This window comes from Dermochelys coriacea, chromosome 3 (genome assembly GCF_009764565.3).
Source record: "Dermochelys coriacea isolate rDerCor1 chromosome 3, rDerCor1.pri.v4, whole genome shotgun sequence".
Taxonomy (NCBI): Eukaryota; Metazoa; Chordata; order Testudines; family Dermochelyidae; genus Dermochelys; species Dermochelys coriacea.
Genome location: NC_050070.1, coordinates 143482193 through 143504032, shown reverse-complemented (window position 1 = coordinate 143504032; position 21840 = coordinate 143482193). Strand labels below are relative to the sequence as shown.

At 38.7% G+C, this 21840-nt stretch overlaps 1 protein-coding gene across 5 annotated transcripts in view; it reads left to right on the top strand.

The window, feature by feature from the left end:
• Window positions 1–21840, top strand: part of SMYD3 (SET and MYND domain containing 3) — a 675358-nt gene that overhangs the window by 399686 nt on the left and 253832 nt on the right. The window lies entirely within an intron of this gene.

Genomic DNA, 21840 nt, shown 5'->3' with positions numbered 1-21840 from the left:
CTGCCGCTAGACTACTATTTCTGCTCATGCTAGTTCTCATTGAGCTACTGCAAGTATGTGTACATGGGCAGGGGAATCACACCCCTAGCTCGTAGTGTAGATGTAGCCTCGATCTCTCCTGATTGATCAGCTCCCAATGGGAATTTGGAGCTGAATAATGCCAGAGGCCAACTATGATTCCTCCTTCCCATTTAATCGTCATTCATCCTCTACTTAGTCACTCATTATTTGGAAATGGTTGGAATGCTCCAAAAAGAAACACACACTCTCTTATTGGAGAGATCCCCTTGTGAATTTCAGATCTGACCCTGAAACAAAACTGTAGGGTGGGGAAAGGAAGCTGGCAGAACTGGGAGGTTCAGATCCAACCTCCATCAATCTATCTCTTCACCTACATGTTTTGGGGAAGGAGAGAGGCTGGACTGGAATCCCCACAGCTGCCAGCCTCTCCACTTCCTCTTTGCCATCCTACAATTTTATTTGGGAGTCAGATCCAAATGCAGAAGGGGCCTGTTTTTTGGATCCAGTTTTGATGCAGCTCATGAGAGTGGACATCTCACATTGACTTCTGTTCTAAAGATATTGTCGTTGTTTTGGGATGAAATGCCACATCAAAGCTTGTGATATTTTTATACTATTGAACCAACCCCCCCAACTCTAGCCTTGATACAGCCGTAAACTGGCGAATAAAAGAGAATTGGTTCCTGACCTCCCACATTCAGGAACTGACTCCCCTCTTCCTTCTACCAGTTTAACTCCATTGACTTCAATTGGATTATTCCTGAATGACACCAGTGTAAGTATGAGGAGAATCAGGCCCCCAGCCTCTAAAACTAACCTAATTCCAGACTGCGACACTGCCTTCACAGACAGTGAAATTGTACAACAAGCACATCTTTATCCTTTTCTTTTTACTTCTACCAGATCCTCTTCTCCTTCCTGCTTTCCCCATTCAGAACGTCTCTTTTGGGCAATGGCAGCCTTGCTTAAGGAACAACGAGGGATATCTCACATTCTTCCTAATACCACACAATTGTGTGAGCTGACCCTGTATCCAGTTATTGCATTGTTCAAGCCTTGAGAACCTGGGGCAGACAAAGGATTGCAGGACCACATTTATGAATTCATATATCTGAAAGTGGATGTACAACATGACCTGCTTTGTCCCATGCCAGCACAAAGCTGATTATAAAGACTATAAAAAGGCATCTCACAGTATACTGAAATGTTATGACTTCTTGTCACTCTTCACTTCCCCCGAATAAAGCTTTTAAAAATATGGCTGAGTGCAGAAGCCAGTTTGTTTCTAATGTCATTGATAATCATTTGGTTTGCTATTGAGGACAGGTTTTATTAACCTTGAGACTAAATGTCCGTAAGAGATACTTGCTTTAGATACTTTATTGTTGTTTCAGAAGTTGGTCTATCAGCCCCAGGGATTTGAAGGTATTTTCTTCTTGCCCATCCTTTCACAAGAATTGTAGTAATACAGAGCTTCAAATTAGGAAAGACCAAATTTATTTCCCCCATCTTTATCTGCTCAAGAGCAAAACAAAATATGTACAGCATGGGGTACTCTGAAGAAAAGATTACCTTTCAACAGCCTGCTGAGGTTTGGGTTGTCGAGCCTGTGGGTCTCTGGCCATTGGCATTAATGTACAGAAAGTTTTATTGAAGTGTAAGTGTAAGATAATGAAGATAATGATGAGATAAATTCAGATTTTTTTGTATTAATCTTGTTAAGCTCAAATTACATGGTGGGTAGCTTTGTCACAACTTTGTGTCTGAAAGTGAATGATAAAAATCAATCTGCAGGATGTTTATTGGTGTTATTTTGTTCCATAGCCCTAAGCACACCTTTTGTCTGTCTAGGAAACTGGCTTTCCATTGTTCCTGAGATGGCATTACCTATATCTCAGGAAGTTTTAAATCTTGTATTTTTGTTGTCTGGGAAACAGAAAATAGATTTTCAAGAGAATTGTGTAATATGTGGATGTGAGGAGACGATGCAAAATACCCACTATGTGTTACAATAATAATTACAGGGCATATATTCTTTTTTCCCTGTGGAGACAGCAGTTCCAGTAGAATTGTTCTGGTTCTTCTTTATATGGGGAGTTTAGCATTTGAACCTTACCTCCTTGCATAGTATCTAATTTGGGTTCAGTAGACACCACACAGGTCAGTATAATCATTGGAGCTGCTCTCTTACTCCTGTAGATTAGCCTGGCACCGCAGCAACTCCCATTCCCCTCTTGATCTTTGTTGAGTGCCATGAAGATCTGGCCCAAAGTGTCTGTAGTAGAAGCACTAATAATAGTAATATCACTCACTGCAGGTCATCCATCAGTAACTGTTCCAACAAAAACTTCCAGAACACTTTGCAAAAACAGGTTTCAGAGTAGCAGCCGTGTTAGTCTGTATCCACAAAAAGAAAAGGAGTACTTGTGGCACCTTAGAGACTGACAAATTTATTTGAGCATAAGATTTCATGAGCTACAGCTCACTTCATCGGATGCATGGAGTGGAAAATACAGTAGGGGGATTTTATATATACAGGGAACATGAAACAATGGGTATTACCATACATACTGTAAGGAGAGTGATCACTTAAGATGAGCTATTATCAGCAGGAAAGAAAAAAAACCTTTTGTAGTGATAATCAAGGTGGGCTATTTCCAGCAGTTGACAAGAATGTGTTAGGAACAGTAGGGGGAAAAATAAACATGGGGAAATAGTTTTACTTTGTGTAATGACACATCCACTCCCAGTTTTTGTTCAAGCCTAATTTAATGGTGTCCAGTTTGCAAATTAATTCCAATTCAGCAGTCTCTCATTGGAGTCTGTTTTTGAAGTTTTTTTGTTGTAATATTGCCACTTTTAGATCTGTAATTGAGTGACCAGAGAGTTTGAAGTGTTCTCTGACTGGTTTTTGAATGTTATAATTCTTGACATCTGATTTGTGTCCATTTATTCTTTTACGTAGAGATTGTCCAGTTTGGCCAATGTACATGGCCAAAAACAATTGCAGATGGACAAGAAATTAGACATGGTGCTTTCCTATACAGAAATGTAATTAGATTTAAAGTGTCCTGATGCTGCTTTTCACAAAGAATTGAGACACCCATATTTAGGTGTTGTTTATAACCCTGCCCCTCACACTGGAGTTATAATTAGACCTGTGTTTAGATCACTAAATTGTTTTCAACTTAATTTAAGAATCTCTTCTCTCCGTCTATGCTTGGCTGTATTTGTCTCAGATACTGGGAATAGTATAATAATAATACTGAGAATATTTTTAGTGCTTTACAAATACTAATTACTGTAAGTCCAACATCAGTCTCCTATAAGTACTCTAGTATTTTATGGTTTCAAATACCTTCTTAGCTGCCCAAGAAATTTTAATATTTTTACATTTAGGAGAGCTATAGCAAGTACTCACTGCAGTTTTTTCTTTATTTTATTTGATGCAGTTATTTCATTTTATTGCATCTATTTGGCTCCTGCCTTACACATTTTCAAATATCAGTATGATTTAGGGAGCAAAGCAACTCAACAAGTTCTTTTATGACGACCACACAGACCTCCCCTTTTCATACCACAGATATTTTATTTGCTACCCTCCCCTTTAATGATACTGGTTATTGCACTGCATGCCGTTGTTTTAATTGTAAAAATTCCAAGAATATGTAGTTTTCTGCCTTCTGTTTAATTGTTTTGTTGGTTGGCTCTGCTGAATTAGCCTATGAAATATCTCATTGTACTATCTTAGAGTTGGTTATATAATTCTCAGGCTGCTACAAAAACTGCTTACAAAATATAACCTTGCTAGGATTAAAAAAAATAGGGTGAAACCGTGGCCCTGTTGAAGTCAATGGAAGTTTTGATTTCAATGTGGCCAAGATGTCACATATATTTTTGGCTAATGCATCAATTTTAACTGACGTACAGAATAAGTTAATAGTGACTCTATACATTTGTTGAAAATTACATGGCACTTAGGGATTTTCCATTAGCACTGAACAGGATTAATGGTTAGCAACTACTCATGGAAATCCATAGCAGATGTGTTGATCCATAATAATTTATCAGTTACCAGCAAATGAGATGATTCCCAGTTTCACAACTTCAAGTTTCAAGTTCTGATGGCTTTAACCTATTTAAAAATATATATTTTTAATACTTTTAATCTGCTGTCTGTAATGTGTGTATTGTAGAGATAATTGATAGTTATCTGCAAAAAATGATATTGGGTACTTGAAAAAATATTAGATTTTTTATATTAGATGTCCTTATTTGTCTAAATATTTGTCTAAAATATTTTTAAGGAATGGTAGCTTGGAAAATCAGTGCTACTCAGAGTTGCTTATGAACTAAATCATTAATACACAATTATTGCAGTATGATATTAAGCTCTTGAAAATATAGAGGAAAAATAAAATATATTGAGACTCTTGCAAAAGCCAAAATTTAAAACAAGAAAACCATTTTATTTTGTTTTATATTAAAATCTTAATGATGATGACAGCCATAATTGCTTTTCTCACAAATATGACCTGGCCTATTATTGTGAAAGATATGATGAGCACAGGCATATTTGAGACTATTGTATACTCTCTGAATGTTATCTGTATTTCTGTTAGCCAGGGATTGTAGGTTCGTTGGGAAGGGGAACAGAGCTCTGTCCAGGAACTAAAATCAGTGGTGGGAGAGGGGACTGTGTAATTCTGCAGACCATGGGACAGGTAAACAACTCCAGAGAAATACCTGTCAGGATCTTGAACCACAATCCACAGGGCTGTTTGGAGCCAGTGAGTTCAACCTGCCATCCAGTGACCTGTTAACAAGTGCCAGAATTAGAAACTCAACTCCAACAGAGGACTCTGGTCCTGGGATCTGATTGGCAGAATTCTGGGTGTCCTGTTTGCTTCCCTGCTTCTATTTAAACCAAGCACTGGAACTGGAAGTTGTCCATGCAACTGGTTTCTTATTAGCTCGTCAGCCTTCTGCCTAATTAAGCCATTGAGCATGCCTCTCCCAATTTTAAGTCCACTCCTGGGAGACTAGCTAGTATCTTAATGATCAGAGTGCTGGGTTGACTCTAGGCTCCTAACGCTCTCTCATATAGCCCTACAGTGTTAATGCTCTTTAGAGGTATTTCACTTCATAAATTTGCAGCATCAAAAAAAAAAAGTTTGGTTGGAAACAAGGGCTCTTTTGGTTGATCCACTTTTATTATGAGTGTTTATGCTCATATCCCTTATGGGGTTACTGGCAACTCTGATAAGTTCTCAATATCATGCAACCAAATCAACAATTGTTCATTAATCCATCATAATCCCATCAAATCCATTATAGAATATATTTCTTTTATCTCATGCACCTGTTCACTTTTGAAGTTGGCAGCCAGAACTGTAAGCGTTGATCCTCAAGTGAGAAGAGCTTGGTATTAATTACTGTTGAAGGTACTGAGACCTGAACAGGTTGTCAGTAATGCAACTAACTGTTCACTAGAGCAGGTTGGAAAATGGAGTTTCCTTCCTTTGGGTGTGACAAAGTTCCTCCTCTACCTTGGTGGGTCCTGCGCTTATTGGCGGATTTTGCTTGCCTCAGAGATTCTCACAGTAGCCCTCGGTTTGACCACTTTCGTGGCTCAAATCTGCTGTTCACTCAGATAATTTCATCACTGGCCAGCATGGGGAAAAGGAAGCAGACCAATCCCCACAGTCTCTGCTGGTCCATCTAGTGCGTCGGGGGACAGGCCAAGGACCTTCCCCTCTGGTGGGACCCACAGTCCAAGTCAACTCCTCCTGTATTCAATAGGGGGATGGGGGGAACCCGGGCCAGGCCCACCCTCTACTCCAGGTTCCAGCCCAGGGTCCTGTGGATCACAGCTGTCTATAGTGTTTTGTGTAACACCTATGTAACAGCTACAACTACCTGGGCTCCTCCCAACACTTTCTGTATCCTCATTACAGGACTGATGCCAGATAGCATTTGTATTCCTCAGTCCTCCAGCAGCACACCCTCTGATTCTCAGCTCCTTGAGCGCACCTCACTAACTGGAGTGAGAGCCTTTTTAAACCAGGAATCCTGATTAGCCTTAATTAATTCTAGCAGCTTCCCAATTGGCTACAGGTGTCCTAATTAGCCTGCCTGCCTTAATTAGTTCTAAAAAGTTCCTGAGTGTTCTGGAATAGTCCCTGTTATTTTACCCAGGGAAAAGGGACCTGCTTAACCTAGAACTAATGTATCTACCTTCGACCACTCTTTTGTAGCCATCTGGCCTGACCCTGTCACAGGGAAATTCCAACATTTCAAAATGTGTTTGTATTGTGAATCAGAATGAGAAGTCAAAATTTTTCACAGAATGGAAATGATGAAATATTTTGGTTTGGAAGCATCAAAACATTTTGGTAAGGTAAACACATTGTTTTGATAATGTCAAAATATGACAATATAGAATATTACATATATATGCACATAATATAATACAAATAATGTTTAATATACTATAAAGTCAAAACAAAATGAATCAAAGCAATAAAGCCAAAACAAAACCTTTTTACTTTATTGAAACAAAATATTTCAACATTATTAAAACAAAATGAGAAATGATTCATTTCAACTTTTTTTGTTGAAAAGTTTATCAAAATTGGCATGTTCCCACAAATCTTTTTGATTTAGATGAAAGTATAGTTCCAGATGGTAAACTGTTCCACTGAAAAATTTTCAACTGGCTCTATTGTCAACATAATATAAATAAAATGTTATATATATTACATCTCATTCAGAAAAGCATTTTCTATTCCAAAGCAGTATGTGCTAATCTTACTGCAGGAATACTGAATTGATAAATACATTTAGCTTAATTACCTGCTAGCCATGGTATTCAGCTTTCTTTGTTTTCAAAATATTAATGAGGTGAGTAATAATGAGGAAACTCAGCTTTCCTTCAATGTTATTGATGTTGGAAGATATAAATGTTATCAAAACCTTAAAAAAAATCAGTTCCAAAAATATATATTGTCAAGAGTAGCAAAAACATGTGTTAGGAGATTTCTGTCCAAATCCTAGTCCCAATTACAAAGCTAAGTAAACAAACTATGCACAGTGGACTTGCACATAGGTTGAGAAGATGAAACATTTTCCCTCCCAATTCAGCCCTGCTGCAGAGGTGAAATGCAGAGCATCAGTTCAACTGCTGCTATTCTGTGGAATACGGGAATAGCATATGCGCTTGCTGCAAACCTTCTTTGTACCTGGACAGAAAGGTTTGGTCAGTGGATATACCTAAAAAGAAAAGGAGTACTTGTGGTACCTTAGAGACTAACAAATTTATTTGAGTATAAGCTTTCGTGAGCTACAGCTCACTTCATCAGATGCATCCGATGAAGTGAGCTGTAGCTCACGAAAGCTTATGCTCAAATAAATTTGTTAGTCTTTAACGTGCCACAAGTACTCCTTTTCTTTTTGCAAATACAAACTAACACGGCTGCTACTCTGAAACCTGGATATACCTAGTCACACACTAGCCATTCTTCCAGCGTGGCCCCAAAAGACTACCTTCGAGCCACTATAGAACGCTGTTAATTATTATTTTGGGGAAGTTCTAGGTCCTGTGTAGACAGGAGGTCAGACTAGAATATCACAATGGTCCCTCCTGGCCTTGGAATCTGTGAATTTATGGGTACAGAATCCCCCTGGATGGTCTTTCCATCATGATTTTGCTGCTTTTTGTACATCCAACTCTCCTTCTCACTTCTTATTTTTTCTTAAATCATTCCACTTTACACCTGCCATCTTTTAAAGAAGTCTCATCTCTGCTGCCTCCAGCCTTCTCCATTTAATACAGCTCCTTCCAGACAATAAAGTAATACTGTTAGTACAGTGATTTGATACATTTTCACTTTAGTACCACAGATAATGTTCTATCAGTCCACAATTCTGTCAGTTTCTGCACAGCACTTGTGGCTAAGGCAAATCTCCTTTTGACCTCATCCTTGATGGAACCATCAGCAGTGATTAAGCTTCCTGGATATAAAGAAGATTCTATTTGTTCTACAACTTCCAACTTATGCATTTCAACACTTTGGTGTCTATCATACCATATCTATTTTAAGATTTCTTGTGCCATCTATTTCTGTGTATGCAAAGTGATCCCAGTTAAATGAAATCTGTATGCTGAGGTACCTAGTGGACTTCCAGGACTTTTCATTTCCTCTTCCCAGGCAGAAAAAGAGAAAACTTTTGTTTGATTTTTAAAGTCGTCATCATGCCGGTTATGGTGGAGTATTTTCCTAGTGCCCAAGAGCCTGCTCTTGCTCCCAGTGAAGCCATTGGAAACTTTTCCATTTAGTCAACCTGTGGAATTCACTGCAAGAGGGGCTGTATTAATTTAGATGAAATAAATGGGCTAAATGTGTTCATATAACTTAGTTACTGGTCAACATCAAACAGTGTTAAACAAGGTTTGGGGTTTAGTATACAGAGACCTTAACTTGCTTAGTCTTCTGGTAAACCTACCATTAATTTTTTTTAGCTTTTTATTAAAGATACAGGAAAGAAAGAAAAACACTTACAGCATTTGAAGTGTAAAGTATTAAATAGACTTTTATTTTAACAACATTATTTGTTCTTTCTCCCTTTAGCTGGAGAGAGTTTTAGAAGGAAAAAAATCCCCTTGTTTGACAATCTTTTAGATGGTAGTAAATATGCTCCCTTTGTGTAAAGAGAAGCAGTTCATTGAGATGAACTAGAGCTGCTGTTGTTGCTACTGCTGCTCCCATTTCATTTCAAGTGGTGGTCTGGATTTAGCAGGAGCTGGTAGAGGTGATTATGTTATCTAGATCCCTCTCTTTTTAGCTTGGTCTGTTCAGGACGCTTTTTAGGATCAGGGTGACCAAGGCCTGCGTTTCCAGGGAATGGTGTGGGTGGCAACCATGGTGATGAAGCTTGCTCCAGGAGCTTTCGTCTGCATTTCTGTCTTTTCCCCCCCAAGTCTTTTTTCTTTAAGCACTTTAAAAGGGAGTGATGGGTAGAATCGGATTTGTTTTTGATACACCAATTTTGGTATACTGATTTTTGGTATACTGATACTTACTTTATATTTTTTGTCTAATAAGCATTAACAATTTTTGAGTTATACTCTATTAGTGGGGCTTTTTGTTTAGACTAATTAATTTTTTTTGCTTTTCTGTACTTTTTTGTTAACATTTGTTACTATAGGTTACTGTGACATTTTATGAGCTTCTACATTTTACAGTAGAGCGTATACATAGAGTAAATTTGTTGAGATAATTATAACATAATTCCTTTCTTTTATGGACCAAATCCACCGAAGACTGGACATTTATTTATAAAACTACTTTACTAACAAAAAACTTTATTTTAGTTTAAGCATTTAGAAAAAGGAAAAGAAAAAATTACTTGATTATATTTTAAGGTTTGTAAATATTTTATTCCAAAATTTCAATTTACAGATTTTACTTGATTAAATATTTTAAAAATTACTATTACACTTTTTTTATAACAAAAACTTACAATTTATTTGTACATACAACTTTATTTGTAGCTGAAACAAAACTTAAAACTGCTGCTATGTTTGTAAGATGTTTAAGAACCAATTGGCTTTTATTACTTTTTTGGCTGTATGCTTAGAATGGGTAAAAATGATAAAAGATTCCCCCCATTTTGTGAACTTTTACATACTTTTTACAGTTGAGCTCACTATTAAGGTAAATTTGTCGGCCCACTTATTAACACAGATTCAAATACTGGATTTTAAACAGGGTTGGATAATTGTATGTTCACTAATCAAACAAAGAGCAATATGAATACTTAACCTCTTGCCTTGGGATGTAAGATGATTGCCTGGGATGTAAGAGGTCACAAAGGTATTTCCTCTCCATGTAAGGCATTGTACAATTGGCTAGGGTAGCAGCTGTGCAAGTTTCTCCACTTTGCCCTGCCAGTGTGCTTCAAACCTGAAAGGAAGGGACTAGATAGTTCACTTTATGGTAAATGTCCTAGAAATTGTGCTGATTAGTATCTATTGTGGCAATTGTTTTGTCTGATGTGGATGCCTGCCAAACAGAAAATAGACTAGTGCAAAGAACTTTTTTAAAAACTGTGTTTTATAGGCATATATCTATAATACACAGGGGGAGATATGCAGAGTTTTGATGTGGTATTATTGTTCATAGGTAAGAATACAGGTACCTGATGCCGTTGTTATGCACTAGTATTTGCACAGGATCCGGCACCAGTTATGCCAGTGGAAAGTACCTATGTTGGAAAGGTTTTTAAGGTCAGGCTTGACAAATCCCTGGCTGGGATGATTTAGTTGGGGATTGGTCCTGCTTTGAGCAGGGGGTTGGACTAGATGACCTCCTGAGGTCCCTTCCAACCCTGATATTCTATGATTCTATTTGCACAGGTTTTTACATCATCATTATATATGTAGAGGTCTGCAAATAATCTATATTATGTTTAAACAGATGGGGAAGCAAGGAGATTGGGTTAAATGGCAAAATTCCAGATCAATTTTATGTTGTTATTTTAGACAAAAGAGAAACTATTTTCAAATATAGCTTAATAAAATTAAAACAGTGTGTTTACTTATTTAAGCTCAAATAATATAAATACACAAATCTAAATCAAGACTAAGTTATTATTTGCCAGGTGTTGACATGCAGGTGACATTACTGGAAGATGATATGAATGTTGCATTACAGCTGTACATTTGAAATTCATAGTAATTGTGGGGTAGCTTTCAAGTGCACAGGGTCTGGCCAAAGAGAAATGTATTGACATGGAAACAGATGCTGCTAAAGTCTTCGCATTTTGTTTGATACTCTACATGTTCATGGAAGTCCCATGAACTCAAAACCAAACAGATTAATTATCTTTAATTTCATGCTGAATATTTCATACACTTCTACCTGCAACTTAATTTACAAAATACAATGGTAACCAGTTCATGATTTATAAAGCAGTGAAAAAATATCATTTTATTTAGATGAGAAACAAAAAAATGCCGAGAAAGTAGGTTCCTATTCTGGTAGTTTTAAAAATAGCTGATCTTACAGAATTACATCTCATTAATCAAGAAGCAGTGCTATTCATGAATAACTTTAAAAGAGATTTTCATACTGAAACAGCTTTAGAAATGCATTAAATTTGCTTACTGTGTACACAAAGCAATTAGCTTTGCCAGTAATTTTATGTATTCCTGTTTTATTACTGAAGCTGCAGCTGATGTATCAAATTAATCCTTGATGTAATTTCTTTGCCTCACTGGAGTTATACAGGGAATGAAATTGGCCCAGTAAGTGGTACATTTGATTGGTAAAATCATCCTCCACTTTTGGAGACTTAGTTAAAAGTCTTGTTTTGGGACACACAAGAAAATAGAGTAGGGGTTCTCATTCTTCACCCTGATCCTGCAAAGACTTGTGCAATGAAGTCAGTGGGACTTCTATGAGTATATAAAGTTAAGCACATGCATAAGCCTTTGGAGGATTAGGGCCTGAGTTATGTTACAAACTGCTCTGGCTCAAGAGAGAGAACTGTAACATCATGGATGTTACAATTCATGGTTGATCTGGGTGGGAAATGACATTTTACCATCTGCTTTACTTCAGATTTAGTTTTGGGCTCCTTACTGGCACACTTTGTCTCCAGTTCTGCTTTTACTCTTGGTAATGGAGCTTGCCTTGACGTTTGATAAGGATCCTAGAGTTTACTGGATTAGCACTGCATTGGCTCTGTCTGTTCTTGGGGAGACATGGCTTCTATACTCTAGGCCCAGGTTCTAAGGAGTAATGAAGCAGAACGGCAATTGCCATTTTTGTGGGGGAAGGAGAGATTTAACAATCAGCAGCAACAGTAACTGAAGTCATTTTGGGTTCCTACCCAGGCATTTTTCACCACTTTGTGAAAAACAAGTATATCAACAAAGTGTAACTTTTTTAACAAGTTAAGCTTCTGGTGTTTCCGGTAGCAACGAGTAAGAGTCCAATTTACAAGAGTATGGCTCTTTCTGTTAGTTGATTAAAAAGACACCCTTCCTAATTAAATTTGCGTGCCTTTTCATAATTTGTTCAGTCCTCTGTAATTAAATAGGTGATGATCTGTCAACAGTACCAGACCATGATCCTTAAATTTGTATTCCCTTAGGCAGCATTTACAGTTGTATAACAGCATTGCCTCTTTTAATTAAGCCTATTTTAAACCAAGTGTTAGCAGTTATTCCTGGTATTACTATCACAAAGTGGATAGGGAGAAGACAGAAGATTCCCTCTACTGCTTTAAAATTGTTGACTATAAAATAGTGATTCCTGCCCCACCCCTCCAAAGGAGGAACAAAGTATTCTTTGGTTATATTCTAGTTCTTCAACTCTCATCTGTGCCTAAATTGTAATTAATAACAGTTGTGGAAGCTGGAATGAACATTGCATTGTTCGTCAAGGAATAAGGGCCAATTTTGTTTTTTATCCTTGGGTGCTTAAAGATAGGCACTCAAATCCATATTAGGCACCTAAATCAGCAACTTGATTTCAGAGGTACAGCTCTGAAGTCAGGGAGTTGGCGCTCAAAGTCCAACAGTCCAACCACTGATTTAGGTGCTTAACTATGGAAGCAGGTGCCTAATTGAAAGCACTCAGGGTTTAAAACGTTGTCTTAAATACATATGCCCATCTTTTTGTTTTTCCAGTCTTTGTTCCAGGCAAATAGGAAAGTAGACTGACCAAATAATGTGAGTTTTACATTTTCTTTGCTAGTCTTAGAGGTTGGATTCCTTCAAGTTCTAGTGCAAGCTGCCATCTTGAAAGGTTTCCCAAGTACCCTTGTGGACTGGCATGTGCCTGAAAGTAGTGACTGATTTGGGAAATATCTCAGTCTAGCACCATTGAAATAAATGGAAAGGCTCCAGTGTTGGATCAGGCCCCTTCTCTGATAAGTTAGAGCAAAATCATCCATTCCAAGAGATCACTAGACAAATCTCCTCTTTCCTGCCCTTCTCTGCACATGAGCAGTGTGGTGGTTCACTCTTTGAATGGATGGTTCTCATTCTTCTCCTGCCACTTGTGGATTTGACTGTGGAAGGAGCCTTCACATGCATATTTCTAACATATATATAATAGCCAGCATTAATCACGTATCGGGAGCTAGATTTATGCATGTGCTCTTGACTCAAGGTGCCTGGCCCTGGCTGCCAGCCAGACACATGGTTCTCTCCCCCCCCCCCCCAGTTTCTCCTTGCAGCAACATTCAGTGATTATCATCCTAACTTATTTAGACTAACACTTAAATCACGTTTATGCTTGAGCTTGGAGATGTCACAGCAGTAAATCTGAAAGATTATCCCATAACATACTTTCTCAGGCAGTGTTTTCCGAAAATATCCTGTGTCATACTTTAATGGGGTGTGTATACTTTGCTCTGAACAAGAGAACTGAACTTTTGAGAATGGGAGGCAAAATACCTGCCCTGTCCCGCCCCACCCCAAAAGGCTAATGCTTAGGTTTACTAGAGCTAGCTTTTGCTTAGTATTGATGATGAGGGCCATGTGACTTGGTACAAATACAGGGGCACAGACACTGTGCTGAGGGGAGGGACCAAGGACCAGAGAGAGAACTGTTTTCTGGCTACAACGCTGGGCACAGTGGGATCACCTAAGGGGTCTCGGCAAATGGAATAGTCTCTGTGTGGCTTTGCTGCCATTTTCACCATCTCTCTTCAAGGTACACATGACTTGTGTACATTTTGTGAATAAAAATAAAATAGGAGAAAATATCCAAAAGGAAACTTGCCCATTACAGATCCTCCAAATCTGCTACCTCTTGGCAAAAGGGCAACAGTACATTGTTATAGATGCATGGTGATAATACTGTTGCTTAGAGAACCTAGATGAGTCCCATATATTTTAGAAACACAGCAATTATGCTCTGAAAGTTTTCTCAGCATGTCGAAGCATATAACTTATAATAAAGAGATAATGAAGCAAATCGTACCTGCTTGAAAATGTTATAGAGCCAAGGTGTGTGAGTAACACTGTTTATTTGGCCAACGTCAGTTGGCAGAAGAGACAAGCTTTCGGGCCACACAGAGCTTTTCTTCTGGTCTTTGTTGCTGTTGAAGTGGTGGACAGGGGATTAGAATTTCAAATGAAGGAGTGAGATACACAGGGGGATACACTTGGGTGCAGCATGATTCCATTTTTAGAACAGTTTGGGGTTGAGCTAAACTATAAATGTTAAATGTATAAATGTCAAAACTATAAATGTTACACTAGGTGTTTTTAAACAGTATTAATTTTATTTTCCATGTCTTGACACTGCATGGTGCCTCAGACAGAAAGGGTGGTAGATTTTATGAGAACTACTGCAAATGAGGCTAACCTACCCTGCACCAATGAAGTGACTGTGTTTCAGTGATGCTGTATATAAAAGCCAAGGATCCATCAAGGCTATATTTATATAAATACAATTACAGTGTTCACGCTAAACAGTCAGCATTTTTTAACAGAGTCCAACAGCTTCCTCCTATATTTACTATGGGAAATAAATGTAGTATCTCAGCTTCCAGAGTGGTAACTGTTGACAAAGGTGGAGTTTTAATAGACTCCATCTTAATAGATAATCAAATGCATAAGAATTGCATATTAGGCTTGTTAGTTATTGTTTTGCCAGGAATCCAAGGGATGACTTCCAGCAACTGGAGAGATCATCCAGGGCCTATTTGCGTTCATGCAGCAAATTGACTTTATTAAATAATGCTGGATTTTGTACCTTGACCATATTCAATTATCTTTAAATTGTTACTTTCTCTTTCCTTGGCCCTGCCTTCTTTATTTTAACAGGGGTATGGCTGAGTCGAATTACTATAATACTCCCTGCAGGGAAGTGCTGACTTTGCTATTCATTGTTCCAACAACACATACATGTTCCACATTCAGAGTCCCATCAGGATTGTCTCTTACTGCATTAAACGCCAAAAGGTTATGCAGACGTTTTTCCTGAAATGCATTGTTAGGTATTTGAAAAGTTGCTACCTTGGGTACAGTTGATTCATGTAGAAGATTTTGTGGGACATTTTCAAAGGCTCACAGGGCCGTCACATGTCCAATTCCCATTGACTTTCTATTGGAATAGGGCACCTACCTGCCTTTTGTGCCTTTGAAATTCCTTCTTCTTACAGCTGAAAGTTTATTTCAGTTTTGATTTTGATTGCTTACAATATATGAATGTTGTCCATGACTGAATTATATATGTGATGGGCTAAAAGAATGCACTGCCTTTTAATATCATTTATTTAATTTTTGGCCCTCCATCTTTCTGGTATGATTTAAAAAATATACTTAAAATTTCTTCTGGGGTGGGGGGGTCTAGCTGTAGATTTAGTGGGCTGATGCAAATATTGTTTTGAAGAATGATTAATCTGCCAAAACATTACCAACGTTTTGTATTGACTCCATCTGCTTTTGGCTAAATAAATTCCAGTATTTTATTTATGTAATGGACTTTGTTTGAATTACATTTTTACTACTTGCCCAAAAATTTTATGCAGTTTTCCTGTGGTATGATACTATCACAAACAGCTGCTCTTACCTTCATTAAGCACCTGACACTTTTCTAAATCTTTTTGTTCATATAAAAGAATTATATTATCTGTGGTTTTCAGTCACTTTAATTTGGTATAGTGTGTAGTTTAATTTTTCACAGAATACAGGGACAGTGTGAAGGAAGGTTGATGATGGGATAGACTTACTGGGCCAAATTTACACCTAGCCAGAGTGCTGGAACTAAGGCTACCAGGGGTGTGATTTCCATCATATACAGGATTTATAGTTTTCTTCAATGGCTCTCAGCAACCACACTGTACAAATTGTTCCAACGTTACTGCACCTAGCATAACTTAATTGACTTAAATGGATTTACATTAGAGATTAATTTGTGCCCCCATATCCATGCAAGACCAATCATCTATTGATACTCCATAGATTTAAATGTGTTCCTTCCAGTACCATTAACAGGAGTGACGCATGTAAATCCCTTGCACTTCAGTGTAGGAATAGTCCCTAAGGAAGGGCTTGACAATTGCTTTCAAAAAGCTAAACAGATAAAAGAAATAAAAAATCCCCTTTATTATGCAGTTGAATCATTAACGAATGGTATAGCTGGGACTGCATTCCTGTTTCAGCATGAAGGGTAAAGGATCATGTTTAGTTCACTATCAGTGCCAAGGTACTGCAGTGAAGTGGAAAAAGTGCTGCTCTGCTGGCCTAATTAGAACAGTTATCAGAAATGTGCAGGATCAGGAATTTTATTTGTGGTTATAGGGAAAATATTTTCTTTTTTGCTCTTCTTTTAATCGTAAAAATTCTATCCCACACTTGTACTGAAAACATTTAAGTTGAAAACCGACATTGGAATATTGCACTAAAACATAAGCAGACTGGCTGACTGCAATAAACATATTTCTCACTTATGCTTCAACCCACAATAATCTTAAATTAGATATTTTATTGAATGTTAATAACTTCGGGGACTTTCTCTGTTTCTATTTAGGTTTTCTGAGCTAGAATTTTCCAGTGCAAAAAGATGCCTGCCATATAATGAATGTGGAAGCAGTGTCAGGGGATATTTCCAAGTGCTTAAGCCCATTTGAGGTTTATTAATTTTCTGGATTTAGGTTAACATGGTTTCATGAATAGGCACAAGGCCTGGAGAGTGGGATTAGGAAGATTTCCAGAGGCTCTGAACTCATGTCAAGCAAAACTGTCATGCCAAGCAGCTAAGTCAACTGAATAGGGAAAAGCCTTTAAAGTGCTTTATCAGTGCATAATGTTTGTAAATTTTATTCAATTAATTTGCAGCTGCAGGGCTCATGAGGCTGAAATTAAAGTTTTGTAAAGTTTTGATAAGGAAGCAGCCAAAACAAAACAAAAAAAGTTTGATTAGCTGATTAGTGGATGTTTTTTAAACGAGTTGGCAGTGGAGCAAAAATAAAAGGTAGTGTTGAAGAAGAAGGTGCATCCAGTACATGGAATTACTGCAGTCATTTTATGGGTAACAAAATGCCTGCTAGTACTATCTACAGTTGTCTGCAGGTGCGCTTTCTGTTTACTCCTGGCATTACCAGCGGATGATACAGTGAAAAGCCGTGTGCCAAAGCAAACCCTCTGGAAGGCGGTACTATCAGAACCATTTGAGTGAGTAAGCATTTACTTAGCTCTAGTGTCATTTCCATAAATGCCAAGTCTGGGCCAAGGCTGTGCTTCTAAGGTGTCAATGCTGCAGAGAACATGCCAACGGGCAGATACTCTATTAAAATACCTACTTTGCCCAAAAAGTCTGTAGCTAGTGCATGCTTGGAGATGACTGAATTGTTGCACTGGTACCTGCCACATTTCTGCTTTGTTGTTTTTTGTTGTTGGGAGGATCAGGCATGTAGTGTTCCCTGGGCTTTCAACAGAGCTCTGAGGATCTCCATTTAGAGGAATTGAGTCATGTCTTCCCAGAGGCCACTCAAGACAATCTAGTGCCCTAGGCAAAACTTCAGTGTGTCACCCCTTCCAACTCTAGAACAGAGGTTCTCAACCTGGGGCAGTGGGGGAGAAAGTTGGTCTTTCTGGGGGAATGCAGTGAGCCTTCTGATGGTTCGGCAGTTAGGGGCCGGGGGGAGGACAAGAAGTCTGAGAATACAATGAGACTCCAAACCAGATCTCCTGAATCCCAGTCCTCTGATTTAGTCACAAGAGCATCCTCTCTTCCCAAACAAAAAATATTCTCTTAGTCTTTTTTCCATTTACTTTTTCAGATGTTTAAAACATGCTGCCATGCCTGCTGTTCTTCTGCTCCCACCCCTGAAAAGTGCAGACTATCAAAGAGGTCTGCAGTTACACCTTACCCTCTAAATATCTTGTCATCCTGAGTGAAGATAGAGAGAAGATGGCTAACATACCAGTTCCAGCAGTTGGGCTGAGCCTGATTGATTGTGACATAGAGAGTTTTTGAAGCCTTGTGCAATGGCTGTGCAAGAGGGAAAAATTGTTTCTTGCCTCCACCATAGTAACCATGATATCCTGGAAAGCAGAACTGTTCCAAGACGTGGATGCCTGATTAATCAGTTTCTCGAGTGCGTGTTAATGTTGTCTTGTTTCAAACAGTACTACATTAAAGCATGCTAAGGAAATTTTAGTGTGCACAAGCCAGTTAAGGTGCATCATACTGGTGCACATTAGAATTTACACTCCAGCTAGTGCAGACAAGCCCAGGCTTCTCCCTGCACTGTCCCCGGCCTTACATGTGGGTTGGTACTTATCTTAGCCCCACACTCGGATAGTCCAGTACTATGCTTGGCTCTAAATGACTGCCACTGATCTCTGGAGCCCTGGCCTCTCACTGATCAGTTCTCATCACTGCTGCTTTGACAGATTGCTAGATTTGGATTTATGCTTAGAAAACATTTCCAGGCTAAATGGCAGAGGTGTGGATCAAAAATTGCTTATTTGAACAAAAGATACAATTGCCAACCTCAAGAGATCAAAAATCATGAGTCAGATCCTCTGAAGAGATAGAAAATCATGAGATTGGCTCCACAAAATCACCATTAAAAAAGAGTATATTGTGTTTTGTGGTCTTTTGATTTTTGAGCTCCCCATGCCCATCCCCAGTATGTAAGTTACAATAAGTGTTGCCCATTCTCCGAAATTTATTAGGTTATGTGATTTTATCCTCTGCTGCAGGAGCTCTCACCCCCACATATGCATATTCCCTGCCCAGTGATGTATTCTCCCCCAACTTCCAAATCAGTCCTGTCCTCCCAAATCTGTCCTGCATTAGTACTGCCTCCCAGCTCATCTCAGTTCTGACCAGCCCCATATCTATCCCACCCCCACTCCCACCATCATATCAGCCCCCCACCAGAATAGCTCCCACCAGGGGCGACTCTACCAATTTTGCCGCCCTAAGCAGCCACCGTCGAATTGCCGCCACCCCTGGAACAGCGGCAGAGCCACCACCGAATTGCCACCACCCCCGGAACAGCGATGGAGCTGCCGCCAAATTGCTGCTGCAGGACACGGACTGCCGCCCCATTCTGAATGCTGCCCCAAGCACCTGCTTGGAAAGCTGGTGCCTGGAGCCGGCCCTGGTTCCCACCCAGCCTCACCCCGCTCCCCATGGAGTTTCTCACCTCCCTCCCCAGACCTTCAAGTGGTCGGGGGCTGCAGCATGGTCATCTCCTCTATCTTCCCAAGCCTGGTATCACAAAGAGAGGGGAGAGAGCAGAGGCGCTGTCCCTGTTGCTCATAATAGAGGAGGGGGGAAGAAGAGGAGGAGGAGCCACTCTGAGCTGCAGGACTCTTTCTCTTCCACCTCACCAATACTCTGAGAATGGCTTTGCACAGCTGAGGGGAGAGGGAGGAAGAAAGAGACATTTTTTCTAGGGACCTGTGATGCACAAGGCTGGGAGTCATGCAGTGTTGCTGTTGTTCGGTCAACTCATACCAAAGATTTTCCTTAAACCATGTCTGGTAACTTAGTTTTACGGACTGCTGAGCTTTTCATAGTATTTGATTAAGCCAATGTGTGTTGCAGCTGTTCTTTTTGCTTTCTCTATTTCTGCAATTTGGCAATGAAATCTGTCTTTAATGAAGGTAACTGGCATTGAATGATAGATACTGTTAGGGAGGTTTCCTCAGAGAGAAAATGAATTCTGATCTCAAGGAAATTAGAATAAGAAGTGGGTAAGTGCAAGGGGTCACAGGTTGCAAGTATGTGTGTGGAGATCCTCCTTCCTAAACATCACCAAAGGATACTGGAAAGAAGTAGGAGAAGCGTGTGAAGAACCCCTGACATGAAGGGTATTGGGTCTGGTTACATTTCCTCAACTAGTTCTTCCCTGCTGCCTTCTGGAAGAATCTTTATAGTATGGGCCTTTGTTGACTTCTCCTCCTTGACATTCCATTCCTATGCTTGACAGTTTTCTGTTAAAATACAATGACTATCACTGTTCTGGAATAGTAGCTTGATCAACTGTCTTAGAGAAAAGAATACAAAGAACATTTATACTCGACACTTCCCTGTAAATGGGCTGGGTTTCTCTTCCTCAATCTGAGCATTTCTAGCTGTGTACTAGAGCTAAACTCCTGGATTGTTTTTAAAACAAGTTTTTCACCCACAAGTATAGTATTAGTTGCCTGCTTTCTCAGAAATCGTATATAAAGGCTGGTCAATGAAAGGCAGTTTGAAACAAATACGTCTTCTCTAGAGCAAGCAGATTAGTGACAAGATACTGCAGAACTTAGCTGCATTCAAACAACCAAAGAGGATTTCAGGTCAGTTTTTTCAAAAGCCCAGTTCCTGGATAGATCTTTTCCTACTGGTAACAAGGCTTTGAAATCTAAGAATTTAAATAATAAAATGGACCTTTCGGTTATTGCATGACTTTGTACAGCATTTGCCAAAAGTTGAGAGAAATGTATATAATACCTATAGAGCACCTTCTGTGTGTGATATTTCATCTGACTCTAAAACATACACTGAAGATTCCTATTTACAATATGTCCTTTACAGAGCCTCATGTATGGTCTTAATGGCATGTGCTGTACATCATGCAGTTACACTGGTTAAGTGGATCAGACTCATTTATGGACATGCCTGAAAGAGGACTGGCATGGTACTCGAGGGGTTAATTGGAATAGGAAAGAGCAATTAAAGGGACTTTAGCTGGTCTTCGTAAAACTGTAATTGATGATTCTTCATTCTGAAGATCTCATTAAGCTTATGCAGAGAATTTTTGTTGTTGAAATGTTGACCTCCCATTAAGATTTTCTAATCAGCTTTCTGAAAGAAGAAATTATTATAATGCCATAATTCTCTGAATAATTTTAAACCCTTGTGGTTGTATTCAAGATACTGCTATGCATGTTCTATGTGGATGTGGTTTTCTTACTCTCAAGATGTGGAAATGGGACTTAGAATATTACTTAGGTATGAGTGACACGATTATACTATTTTGATTTACCCAGCCTACAGGACAAATGAAGATTTGCTTAGTCTCAGTAATTGCATCCTTGTATTATTTATATTGTGTGATAATTGCTATTTCCATTTTTAAACAGGATGCTTTGCTCTTTACATGTGTGGAATGTAAATCACTAGATCAATAGTAAGAAGCGGATGGATGCTGTGAAGGAATTTTGTTGTCCATTTATTGATCGTGTATAGTAGTTTATTTCGGCTGAGGCCTACCATAACCATTAGTGCCAAAATAAATATCAAACTGAATACTAGTCCAGTGAAAACAAATTCTGTTGGTTTACAGTATACTAATGTTAAATGCTAGAATAATTATTTGAACAATTAAACTCTAATGCTGGGATTCAGAGAAAAATATTACTCACAGTTCATGTGCAAAATGATGATTATTTATGGAATAATATGAAAACCATTATCACAAAGAAGTGAGTAGACACAAATATTTTAATCCCAAAATGCAACACATGTGAAGGAAGAGGATTGTTAAAGGGACACCACCAACACAACATGGTGTCAATTTAAAAATAGAAGAGAATTAAAAGTAGTTTGAAGTATTAAAGATACCCCTGCCAGTTGTGGGTTCCCTCCTGCCCCCTTTCTTTCCAGTAGTTTTTCTCTCTCCTGTTGCTGGGTGAAAGACTCACAGAAATATAAGAGCAGTTATGCAGGGAGAACAATGAAACTGACTATGCAAGAAGTGCTGTTAAATGCAGAAATTAAACAAATTAAATATAAATAGAGGAAAACACTTGTTACTTCTTTCATCTCTATCCCTTACAGTAATCCTAGG